The sequence below is a fragment of the Ostrinia furnacalis genome, unplaced genomic scaffold (genome assembly GCF_004193835.3).
Source record: "Ostrinia furnacalis isolate ACB-3 unplaced genomic scaffold, ASM419383v2 OfSCF4391, whole genome shotgun sequence".
NCBI classification, from domain to species: Eukaryota; Metazoa; Arthropoda; class Insecta; order Lepidoptera; family Crambidae; genus Ostrinia; species Ostrinia furnacalis.
In genome coordinates, this window is record NW_021134630.1 from 40,697 (window position 1) to 53,055 (window position 12,359).

Here is a 12,359-nt window from a genome sequence, read left to right on the forward strand (position 1 = left end):
TAATTCATTGNCGATTAACAATTCGATTAATCGATTTTATTGTTTACCATCATTACTATCATTTGATTGTTGATTCAATTCCTTATTTTCAGCAATATAATCGATTATTGCAATCGAATAATCGATTATGATTTATTCGGTATACATACTTACTAAATCGATAGAATCGATAGTAAGATATGATACAATACTCTCAATATGATGGATAAAAGCAATCTAATTGACCTAATACTATTTTTATTACCCTAAAGTGATGTGAAATACTATGGAAACTTTGCATATTCAACGACCTCTATCTCCGTATCCCCGCGTATTTCAGGATTGTTGTCATACTATGAAATGAAGTACTAGTATTAAGCTTTAATTTAGTATACTTTTTGTTTCTGTTGGTTTAACGCCCAATATGCCCATCATCCTTTAGCCTACGTATTACGACGTATGACGTACCTACAGTTGAATTATGTTATCTAAACAGCACGAAGGTACCAAACGTGGATTAAACCGGATCCAATAACGACATGATCAAGATTTTCAACTGCCATGAATAAAAACTTTTATGTGTTTACTATACTTTGGTTTATACCCAATATGAGAAAACACGTGTAAATCTGCAAAACGTTTATATGCAGAAATTTAAAAATTGTTTTTAACTTTGATTAAGTACTAAACGTAGGACGTCCACCCGCAAGATGGACCGACGACCTCATAAAGGTAGCGGGAAGGCTGGATACAGGCCGCCACCAACCGGCCATTGTGAAAATCATTGGGGGAGGCCTATGTTCATCAGTGGTTTATTATATTTTTTAATTGGTTATCGTCGTCTAATATACTCATCTACTTATAGAGGATTATTAACTTCTAACCCTTTCACTGGTCATCATGGTGTTTTCTTCTTGCATCATTTTTGTAGAGTTATAGGTACATTTCCACCCCTTTTCATCTTCTCCTACCAAATGGATTTAATTCTTCTTCGGTAGTAATTTGCCACTCCTATTTTTAATATGTTCATATTGTTCATGCCGAAAACCGTCAATTTTCGAAGTATTTAATAAGTGTTAACAGCTAAAATTCACTTGTCATGTCATGAGTTTGTTGACATTTTCATTTTCAGAGTCTAGAGTAGGTAAGTACCTACATAGGCTCGACAATCACATGGTTAGCAAATTTTAAATTCGTTAACAATAACTAACTAATTTCATTGTTAAACCTTAATTCCTAAGGTTTTTTCTGATTTTCAGCAGCATATCTTTGTACAGCGATTCACTTCATCGGTAGGTAAGCATAAGCTTTCAATACACCGACTTTATATTATTTCTTACATTCGTTTCTATTTCAAGTACTTAGAAATCAATTATAATTTCGCTGGGCTACTTTAAAAAGAAACACCAACAATTATTGACGTCAACGTGGGTATTTCCATTTAAACTCTAGGTACATAGAAACGTTTTCACAGCTCATAAATTTCAATTTACTATGGTGGTACTACAATTATGGTGAAACTATAAGATCCTATAAATCCTATGTGTTATTATTTATGGAGTAAATTATTATGAATATGATTATGTTTTCATAGACAAACTGACGCGAAACGTGAACGTACTCGTTACTAGGATTAATTGTGAGTTCATAAATGGTAATTACAAAACTAATACTCTTGTAACTATGTGTGCCCACTCCTAGGACCGTCGTCAGAACCTCTTAGCTAACTTAACGTAAACACCACAGCGTATATTTACAAAATAATTCTACGGCGTAAATGCTCAAATGTATGAGTTCATTAGTTTGCATGCGCCTAGATAATAATAAAGTTATGTATTCAAAGGGAATTAAATTCCTGCACATAATAGGGGAGAGTTCGGTATATTGTACCGCCGGGTAAATTGTACCACCCTCATATTTCGTAAAGTATTTATTGAATGTCTGTAATTGCAACACTCAGCGATACACAACTAAATTCAATTAATATCGGCCATATGGTTTTTGCCGTGACAACAAACACGTGTGTTTTATTTTGAAAAGTATTTTTTCATTGTTTTCAAGTAACTTTTGACAATACATGTTTAGTTTATAATTTTGTTAAATTTAATCACAGGGTGTTTCTAATATATTATTTAGAAGCGTAAATTAGTGTGGATTACAATTATTTGAAACATTTTTCNTAAACTGTAGGTTTGAAAAAGCTGGGAAAATTCTTAATAATAGGTACTGCTTTTCATGAACTTTCAAGGAAAACTATAACGGTTAAGATACATCAGTTATTTTAAGTGTAATAGTCATTTAACTCATGTATTATACAATTTCTTAACTAGTAAAAAATCCTTAATATGTGTCAGAGATCGTTAATATTCATAGACTATTTTTCCATTTAGGGATCTGTTTGCAAATATTAAAGTTTAAAGTGCCAATTTTTGTTTGAGTAGGGCGTAACTTTAAAGAAAATAAATAAATTCTGCATTCATTCATATAATACTAGTTCAAATGATCCCTTCGAGCCTCAGTAGGTAATCTTCTTCTTTTAATTAATTCTATACAAGAGGCATCCTACTTTACAAGACAGATAGCGAGAATCAGCCCCCATCACCTTCCATGTAAAGACTACGGCACGTGAAGTAACCTATACCGTATCATAGGGACGATTTCACAAAAAATTTAATGAGATCCTGAGAGACAAATAAGTAGGCTCGAGATGTGACAAAAATCTATGCCACGTGGATCACGTGTTACACCCAGTGGTTTAGCACCTCCCAGTCTGTCTGGTTGCTTCTAAACTAGTTATGCTAAACTTGATGATACCAGTTCTTATACCATAAATTTTCTATGGAAGTGTGGTGCCGAACAGAAAGCTACGCACAACATAATAAGCAGCAACATCAATCAGCAAAGGTCAAAAGATTAAATCCACTAAAATAAGGTAATTATCTGTTGTCCAGCTTTAACTATCAAGTTTGTTAAACTTGGACATACAAGTAATTTGCTCGTTAATCAGATTTAACCTTACGTTGCATCTTAAAGACCATAGGAGGATACTTTACTGTTTTCCTTTATTGGCAGACTGTTACGATTAATATGAAAATGTATTAGCAATTAATAAAAAATTGTTTAAAACACTTTTCTCCAAAAACAGGAAGTAAGTATTAAAAATAAAACTTCGTCTCTGCTAAACTTTTTAACACAGTTATTTATTCTCAAAAGTCCAATGGTTAGTTTATTTTTAATCAAATGTAATAATAGCAGTAATAGCTTCTGAAAAATCTGTTCCTAAAATTTTACCAATTTTTTGAACACTTATAAAAAATAAACTAAGCTTCATAAAAAAAATATGATGATGCACATCCATTCAGGTCATATAGCAGTACATTTAACCCAAATATGAACAAAATCCAAAACCTGACTTGATTTTCGCTGTCCGCTTCGCGTGAAATGCCCCAAAGTAGAACTTTTGACTAGACTTGTTTAATCTGACGAATAAAATTGCATTTAATTAAAAAAAAAACAGATCTATAGACGCTGTTAGAAATCGCATAATGTCTGACCGCATTAAAAAATGGACATCAAAAAATATCGTCTGATAAACATTGAGTTATAATGTACTACGTACAATATTACTTCAATGCTGATAAATCAAATCTTTGTTCATTTTGCAACAAGTGAGGTAAGTACATGTGTTTATTAAGACATGGTGTGCCATGTGTAGGGGTGGTTAGGTACGTAGGTAGCCAGTACCGGAAAGGCAGCCGTGGTCGTTGGTAATTGACCATGACTTTGGCACCAACTTGACATTCCACCGGGTAAACAACTCTGCTGGCAGCCACGTCGCGCCGGCCTGCGAGCGACCTTTGCACCATCAAATAGTGGCCGGCAAATATTTGAACAACATTAATACTTACCAAAATAACGTGTGTTCAAACAGGTGCCCGGAACAGACAAGCCACAATACTCAATTGATTTAGATAAGTCATAAGTTATAGTCCGATTCCTCATTTTAAATTGATGTTGGGTCGGAGAAACAAGATAATTTTATGATCATTCATTGAAAAACAGTTAAAGCTAATTCAATTAAAAGTTTTTAATGGTCATAGATTTACACTATTGAAACATTCTTGCAGTATCAACACATACTAAAAACAAACGTCAGACAAACGTTGCGGAGACTTTGTGAAGTACTGAACGAATTTTCATGAGCTTTTCAACAATAGGTAGAGTGATTCATTAGAAAGGTTTAGGTATATTTCTATAATAAATGGATATTCACTCGTTCGAAACTGCGGACAAAAGCTAGTGTAATATAAAACACATAAAATAATATGTAGGTACTACATAATAAGCACCTACCGGCGTATATAAACATCCTAGTAAGAAAAAATATGAAAAAATCTAAACAAAAAATACCTACTCATGACTAAGAATTTATCCTATTTGATTTTAATCGATAAACCATAATATGGACTCCTTAAACAAAGGTATAAGTAGTTTGTACGTACACACATCTATACATATATGGTGAATGCTCAGATCATACAAAGATCCCTTCTATGATCTGAGGGTGAATGGTTTAATATCAGGTGCAAATTACAACATTAATATGGAAGGAAGCATCTTAAATATATTTCAGTAATATTCCTACATAGATTTTTAAGCGATATGAATAATAGAGCTAAATGCATCGTGTCAGGATTATTAGATCTACATCGAGGCTGTGAAGGCCCTTTGAAACATAAAAACTACCAACACATATTACAGATGACATTTCCTATTACTCCATTTGCATGCGACTCAAAAACCCATGAGCAAGTAATAAAATAAATCAAGATCATTCAATATGTAGATGACCTATAACAATGGTAATTCCCTCGTATGAAAAACCTTTCTCTACATTGTTCAGAAGTGAGTCATACTATATGAAGGTATTATCCAAGACAAGGGCTTCTAGTCAAACTAGCTTCCGCCCACCGTTTCGTAAGCAAATTACTGTATGACTATAGTATAATCATGAGTACTTACTGTGACGCAGTATCTTAATTTTCATCCCGAAAAGGATTTCTTTACATAGCTAGAAACACGTAATGAATTTGCATTGAGAAATGATTGTTTCCCATGAAAACTACCTTAATATCGCCCGATTCTGTGGTTCAAGGAGACAGGATGCAAAGGCGAGTCACAGCAAGAGACAATAAATGCATCCTTACTACGAGAAAAGCTCTTTGAAATTACTTAAATTGCATTCTGATTTACCTACGTTTACTTCAGGTATCTACCTAACCTACTAGAGTTCAATGAAATATCTTCATTAAACCACAAAATAGGAATTCAACTCCCAACAAAATTTAGCACTTCTGAATTGGCTTATACGTCTATTTCTTAAAAGTAGGTATTACCTACATATTTAGGACGGTCCAACCAAAAATAGACCTTTCTCCCATAATTAAGCTGTTCATTAACGAAACACCTATCCCCTAATTTGAAATTATAAAAGATTGCTTTGCTAAATTGTCATTCCGGTACGAGTAGGTATATCAAAATCGCTACTGGTAATTGGTTAGTTAAAAATTTACTTAGTTAAAAATTGTCTTCTACTAAAGTCAACTTCGGTAGTCATATGACATACTAGCTTTCCGCCCGCGGCTTCGCCCGCGTGGAATTTTGTCTGTCACAGAAAAACTTTAACGCGCGCGTCCCTGTTTCAAAAAACGGGATAAAAACTATCCTATGTTCTTTCCCGGGACTCAAACTATCTCTATGCCAAATTTCATCAAAATCGGTTGCGAGGTTTAAGCGGGAAAGCGTAACAGACAGACAGACAGACAGACAGAGTTACTTTCGCATTTATAATATTAGTTGGGATCTTAGGTATTATCTCTAAAACCTGCGTCTAAGTAAACACAATGTATGGCACGACCACAATCGTGTTGTTGCGAACTATCATTATACGGGGATTAACCTTCACCTTCTACCATATCCAAGATATTTGCCTGTTTGTTCACAGTGTTACCTTCATTATGCCACCTTAATTAGTTATTTAGCTTTTGATTATGGACCATTAGGTAAAGACGGCAGTTAAGCAGGTTTCGTAGTTTCGTAGAACACGTAGTGACAGCGTGTCTAGAATAGTCTTGAACTCTCATAGTTACAAAGTAATTAAAGCTTCCATAAAATGAAAAAGTCGTTTAATAATACCTAGTTAGTTTATAATATTTTTAACAGTTTTTGTGTAATAAATAAGAAGATTTTAAGTTATTTTTTATGCGGATTGTCGTAGTAGGAAGAATCTGTGTAGCATCGTCTACGAAAGCACCGGGACGAGCAAGGAATCCGTAGCGCGTAGAGACATCTTTAGCGGGGAGCTCGTAGCAGCTTTCGAGATTTCATATTACCCTTCTCGACTCTGATTTCCTACGATTCTTGTTATTTGTTTTTTCTAATACAAGAAGATAATTATATTTCAATAACATGCTAATTGCCTAATAATTAAATGCAAATCCTATTTTTATACTATTTTGATGCCCATTGTGTATTCATACGTGTCAATATTTGCAAAGTCAGATCATCACCGAAGTGGTTCCTATTCAAAGCGGGCTTTAGGAGACTTAACACTTGAAACCAACACTTATCTACGATTTTCATTGACGCAGTATTTAATTTTGCTCTCTGGTTGATTCTAACAATGAATAGCAATTTTATTTGTTTACAAAGTTTGACGACGATATGACGTTAATAAAAAGACTCTAGTTGGATTTTATTGATGGGAAAATTAAGAAAAACAATACCCACATCCTATGATTGATTAGGTGACAAAAACGGGGCTTTACATGGTATACCTACATTTGTACATAATCTTAGATTTATTTATTGTTTTGGTGATTGTTTATGTAGATAATGCAGATGTTTTGTATAAACCACAATGAGTAATCGAATTGGTACATAGCAGCTTCTCGGAAAATTCCATTGATCCTTACATAAAACGCAGCTTCTTTTGGCATGTTTTTAGAGTTCACGAACCTAAATTATTACGTCATGTACACACTTTGATCGAATCGGAATTATGTATACACATTATATTCAGAGTTCCGTATATTCATCGTATCAAGATTTGATGACATAGTTGGTTATTTCAGTTGAATATTAAAATCGAAACAGTCACTACATTAAAAAAAACTTCATTCATTTTCAGGGGGTTTGGGCTTATCAATCGCCTATCAATGCTCTTTACTAATTTGAAAAAATAACTTTTGCATTCATATGATACCTGACTCATTCTTTTTTTCTAAAAAAGCTTTTTATGTTGTAAATAAAAAAGACCCGCTTAATAGATCACAATTACATACATCTTTCATATTTCAGGTCAATTTCAAATAATACCTACCTAGCTTTGAAGGCAGACGAACAGCATGACCGACCTTGGGAAAAATTCGCGGACCCTAAAAAACATACATTAAATTGACCATGCAGTTAATACGACTTAAATCTTGACACCGTTCCGTGACGCAAATCATAACAAGTTTGTAAATTAACCAACCATCAAGAGTAAAAAATTGAAAGTATAGGTACTAAGTATAACCACCGGCGGCCGGTGGATGGGTATACTTAATTTGATGTTCCTTCGTTGATAAAACTGTGCCGAAATTGTTGACGTCAAGTAACGTCTCCAACACTAGGTATACATGTCACCGGAAAATAACAAGACTCGTAAGTTGATCAATTTTCTAGGTACATATCATATAAGAACTTCGTAGTCACATGTATGTAGGATATTATCCTCATAAGTACTAAAGTATACAGTGTCAGGTGTTAAATATAAATCATAATTACTTACTACTTAAAAACATAAAAGATTAAGCTAACCTTCTAGTTTGTCTACTTTTTATATTAATATTCTAAGAATAATTTAACTTAATCGCAATATGCACTAGTCAAATGTACTAATTGCCTATGTTAAAGTACTTAATTCTAGAAGAATATTATTATTGTGACCAACTTTAGTTAACGGTTAAAAACTAATGAAGTTACCATTATTATCACTGTAGAGACAGGGACAGGGCCTCTATTATAACAGAATCAATTTCGTAGTCGCTAACAGCAGATGTACCTACTTACCTACACTTTATTGAATGGAAATGTTACTGTACTAATGATAACAATTAAATGGTTATAGACTATCATTTGAACTCAAATCATTGTACCGAAGTCAATTATTTTGTTTATTTCGTCGGGCGTTTTTATTCACTTCGTTTTTCTCTCCTCAATCAATGTTGTTGTAAGTTGCACAAACATGTTACCGTTATGTAGGTACTAAAGATCTCATACATTACATACGGTGATTAGTTTATTAATTCAATACTTGAAATTATTGGTCTGTCTTAGCGAACTACACTGAAAGTTTAGCAAAATGATATAACTTAACTACCTACTTAGACGTCGTCAAGTCTAGTGATTTGTAATAAGACTGATCTTGAAGACTGTGATAACAGGTTTGAACCTTGTGAATGACAATTTTAGTGGTAATGTGGTAAATAGCGTTTTATAGCTGAGTCACTCTTTGCATTAATGCGTATCGTGGTTATCATTTATTTACTATAATTGTTAATTGAAATAATGCACGATTTCATACATTCTATGACTCTACCTAAATTAGGTTGCTTTTAGTCGATCATTTTACAAGTATTTAGGCGACTTTAGTCTGCTAACACGTAGACTGCTTATTTGCAATAATAATTAACTTAAACTTAATGTTTGCACACTAACCATTGACCTCCTAGATATCATACCATAAGGGCTACCTTTTTCTTTTTTTATTATTTTCTATTGACGTTCATAAGTGCCACTTGTGGTCTAAACTGAATAAATATTTTTGATTTTGATTTTGATTTTGATCAGTAAGTCCATTTTGAACTTAACCAATATAGGCATAAGCATAATATTTCACGAATTATTTGACCGTGAATGTTCACGGTCAAGTGTAGGTATCTATGGGTAAGAATAATGATTAGAAGCTAACCGGTTAATCTCCATTTTATTTCCTGATTGTTTTTTGAGTTATTTTATTTACTAAACAATGTCAAAGTTCCACACCTGTTTTTTAACGTCCTGGTTTAGCGACAAGGAAAAATACTTATGTACGTCTAGTCAAACTGAAGCACGCATGTAGGTACGACGGTAGTATCGACCAATTTGCATAAACGAGTTTCCTTTTGTCCCTATGTCTAGAGTTCTCCACCTGGACATGAGCTCCCCTGGTTTACCTGGAAGTCTTTAAATAGACTTCGGATGCAGTTCGGCCGTAGTAAGGACAATCTGTTCAGATGGGAATTCTTGGATGGCTCAAACATAGAGTGCAAGTGCGGTTTTGTTCCCCAGTCGATGATGCACATGATGTTGTGCCCTGGGTACCCAAACAACAACTGCACGCAGGAAGATTGAATGAATGCTACTGACCACGCCACTCTTGTGGCGGAGTGTTGAGCTGGTACTAGTCACTGTTAGATTTGTTGTCGACACGATTAGAAGAAAAACGAGTTCAAATAAGTAGGACAATCTGAAAATCGTCCTGCTATAAATTGATGATGCCATTTTTTTGTCTTTAATGTAGTTACACCTAGGCTTGACAGATCTACTATTTGTAAGAACTTTGCAATGAATATTAATTTGATAAGACACTTTGATCAATCTAAATTTATGGAATTGATCTACAGTATAGTAGACACAGACATCTTGACTAAATAAGCCAAAAGGCGTATCGTTTTGTACGAGTCGTAGGTGTAACGAATAACAAATTTGACGTAATAATCAAGGTTTTGTCATAAAGCCTTACAATTTCAGATAACAATTAAATCAAGCTAGAGGTCACGATAGTTGATTCCGCTATAGTTTTAAATAGTACTTTTACTAGAAGTTATAGGATAGTTTATTTTATTTCTTTCTTTCTACATGTAGGTGCAACAACCTTAGTTTTTTTTTATGATGCGTGTATAATAGCATGTTGTTTGATTGTCTTAACACTTTGTAATGGCAATTGCGAAGATTTGCAATTTGGAAACGAAAACAAAGTAATTGGCATGTACTATTGGAGTATTGTTAACGAAGATATGTCACAACGTAATACATGTATTTAGAAGTATTTATGTATTAATATAGTAACGAAAGTCCTATGCCGTATTTATGATAACGATAAGTATCGATCGGAAACTTAAAGCTCTTTAAGCTTTAACTTAAATTACCCAAATTACCCATTCAGTCTGAAACTGCAACAAACAATTACCTATTACTTAAGCCCCATAAAATTAGAAAAAAATATTATTCATATAAAAAAACATTGATTATATAAAAAAATAACTAGATACCTAGTAGGTATATTATTTTTCCTACGAAAAAATTTAACTCAACGTTTTTAATTCATGTTGCGTGTCATTACAAAGGTCATTTCTAAACCTGTCTTTTGTTTTATATACGTATTAACAAAATACCTATGGCCTAATTAATCCCAAAAATAATAAATTGATAAGCAATTAGGGTGTAGAGTTGTTTACGGAAACAAAGTTATTGTAGTTAATTGTCTCGATCGTTATAAAACTATTACTTTACTGTATTAAATGCGTCAAAAGCATCCGCGATATTCCAAATCAATGCAATGACTGTATTAATTTCCACATCCTTTACAAATACTAAGATACAGTTAGTAATACCAATAATACCTACTTATAGGACAGCATGACAAACTATAATAATGTGTTGCAATTATTACAGGAACATTTTTTTATCATGTTGTTTATTATAAATATGAGGTAACGGGAAGTCTAATATGGTTAAATTACTATCTCTTTAATACAACATTAGGTGTATCGTGTATCATGTAAATATCTGTTTTTATAATTTCTTTAAATATCCACCACAATTCTATCTGTGGGGACCTATAAGTGGTTATCAAGTGTTATTAACTGTAAAATAATCAATTATGTAAACCCTGCTGGTCTTCCTAATATAAATAAAAAAAAAGAAACATAAGGTTTCACAGAGTTCAGCTTGATATCCCATCTATGGCAAATGTTTTATCTTTATCACTTTAGCTACCGGACGTCTAAGACTGTTGGACAGGTCTCCCAATGATTTCCATTGTTTTTCTTACATGGTAAATAATTAAGTATACTCGTACTCCAGGGTTTGTCGGAGTGGGGTACGTGAACCCTAGGGATTCGCCAATCGACGGCCCCCTGCCGTGCGAAAAAAAAAATATAATGGTGGCTTGAAAATTGACAGGCACGACCCACGTGCGGCATACATGGTGGCCTTTTAAAGGCCTTATTTTCTGCAACAGAACATTTTATTATTTTCTTTAGGGGGGGGGGATTTATTAATTTAGTTATGGGGTTCGCTGTCACCTGAAAACCTGAAACTTTAACAGTCATGGAGCTGATTTTGCGTAACCCTTGTCGTACTCTAATTAATTATACTAAGCCTTGACAGTTGAGTAAGTTTACTAGCCAAGACTGTTTCTTTACATGTTACAAATTATTAGAAATGTAAATATGACCGATGTTTATATGACTTTGCAACTCTTTGAATATAATCGTAATTATTTATTACTTGCCGACTCATTATTATAGAAGCCAAAGAATAGGTACATTTGTTTTTGTGATTTAATAAATTGCGTATTAACTCGAATCAAAGAGTTTATAATTTATTTTTTTTTGCTGGTGTCCGTTTTTGTTGCAGATTCTTTACTTTTAGAGTAGAGAGTGATAGTAGTAAAGGATCATTCCTGAAAAACGTTATTTAAAAGGATCGTCTCACTTTCACACCTACTTTCAAGAAACAACAGGACTAAACATATTCAAATTTTTATAACTCCCTACGCAGTCCTATGCATATTGTAGTTACTCTTTAAGAAAACGATTTTGATTAATCAGTGACGTAAGAGACTAATCTCCGAAGTAATTAACGCATTGTATCGAAAGACCAGTGTACCAAGAGATTCCTTGATTAAAGCACGCTATAAGGTGCCCTTAATTGGTTCCAGCTTTTTCTATAATTAGAATGAGATAACAAGAAAAAATAAATAAACCGGACACCAATGCACCGTTCAAGAGCTGCAATGACGTCAAATGAAAACCAGGTTTGCCGGGTCGTCACTCGTCCTTCTCGCATATTGTAGCATCGCAAAATTGTTGCTAAATTATATTTGTATCAATTTATTTTTATACCAACAAGAGACAAATCAAAAAAGCTATAGGGCATTATTAAATCCCAATGCAATTATACCTACTCTAGTGCAAATTAATAGGAAAACATTAGTAATTTGTCTTTTTTTTTTATTAAAAAATTAAATTTACACATTTAATTTTCCATCGGATCGGCCATGACGATGTAGT